Source organism: Cervus canadensis, chromosome 13, assembly GCF_019320065.1.
Source record: "Cervus canadensis isolate Bull #8, Minnesota chromosome 13, ASM1932006v1, whole genome shotgun sequence".
In the NCBI taxonomy this organism is placed as follows: Eukaryota; Metazoa; Chordata; class Mammalia; order Artiodactyla; family Cervidae; genus Cervus; species Cervus canadensis.
Genome location: NC_057398.1, coordinates 42,214,634 through 42,216,216, shown reverse-complemented (window position 1 = coordinate 42,216,216; position 1,583 = coordinate 42,214,634). Strand labels below are relative to the sequence as shown.

Sequence of the window (1,583 nt, the reverse complement as noted above, 5' to 3'; positions counted from 1 at the left end):
GTCGAAAGAAATTCCTTATACAACAGCCTATATATACTCACAGAAAGATTATTAAAGCACCTTTGCTCCATCAGAACTTGGGTCCCCGTGTCTTTCTTTCTTTCCTTCTTTCTTTCTCTCTCTCTCCCTCCCTTTGGCTCTCTCTTTCACTTTCTTATCAACTCTGGACCACCAGGTTCTGGTCCATTAAAGGACCACAACAAAAAGTTTAATTAGATTTCACAGTGTCCATAAAATCGACAGCTACAATGGGGGAGGGGGGAAGGAAAAGAAAAAAGAAAAAAATCCAAGGGAAACTACAGAACAAGTCAAAACATAAGAATAATAACTGTTTTTCTTGAGTCACTGCCGTCAGGGTCCTTGCCCTTGCTGGGAGTCACAGTCCACCTCACCTCCCCAGGATGCCCTCCAACACTGTGCCGGTCTCTGGACCTGCTGTGGGGGCAGCTCAGACTCCAATCTGGTCCTACTCCTGTGTGTTCTCGGCTCCACACACAGCTATCAGAACTAGTGTGTTTTCCTTTGTGGGAGCTCTCAGTGTCCTTTTATATTTTCCATAGAGACAGAGTCTGCCTAGTTGATCATGTGGATTTAACCTGAAGCTTGTGCAGCTGGTGGAAAGGTTTTGGGTCTTCTTCCTTAGCCACCCTGCCCCTGGGTTTCAAGTGTGGTTTTATTTTCAACTCTACATGTGGGACGTCCACTGGGGTTTGCTCCTGAGGCTGCCCTGGAGGACTTGGGTCTGCCCCTGTGAGGGCCAGGCGTGGAGGTGGTGCAGCTGCTTGGGTCACTGGGGTTCTGGCAGCACCAGGTACTCAGGGGAGTTGGCGGCTAGGGCAGCAGAAAACATAGTGCTCTAGAAGGTATGGCAACCAGTACTGACCAATATGCTCCAGTATTCTTGGCTGGAGAACCCCCCTGACAGAGAAGCCTGGCAGGCCACAGTCCACAGGGTTGCAAGGAACTGGACACGACCGAGGCAGCCCCACATGCACAGACGCCAGAACGTTTTTGCCTGTGGCAGCTCTGCCCAGTGAGGGCTGAGCAGGACGGTGGTGCAGCTGCTTGGGTTGCGGGGACCCTGTGCAGCACCAAATGTGCAGGGACACAGACTGCCTCAGCCGTAGGCGTTAGGGCCCTACCAGAGTCTTCTTCCAAGCCTCTGGTAGCTGGTGATCAGGAGGCCTCTTTGGCTAGTCTTTCTCCACAGCTCCGCCCGTTCAGGCACCTAGAGGGCTCGCTTGCCTGAGTTCGGTGAGTCAGGCACATAGTGGGGCCCCCCTGGCTGGGGTCCTGCCCTGTAGATTGGCACATCAGTCACTTAAAGGGGCACCCTGGTGGGGTCCTGCTCTGTAGTCCAGTGTATCAGGCATTTGATGGGCCAGCCTGTCTATTGTTCAGCTGCCGATGCTGGTGTGTGGAGAGAGAGAGGCTATGGTGATGGCTCCACCCCCTACACATGACTCAGCAGTATCGCCTGGCTTCCATGGCTGCCTAACTTTCCTCCACAGGCATTTCCCACCACAGTCTCCTCCTCCACATCTCCTTGGTCTGTCTCTCCACAGTGAACAGCAGCCCTGGCC

At 53.3% G+C, this 1,583-nt stretch overlaps 1 protein-coding gene across 1 annotated transcript in view; it reads right to left on the bottom strand.

Annotated features, from left to right (window-relative positions):
* Positions 1–1,583, bottom strand: part of SLC19A2 (solute carrier family 19 member 2) — a 31,786-nt gene that overhangs the window by 17,475 nt on the left and 12,728 nt on the right. The gene's annotated exons all lie outside the window — the stretch shown is intronic.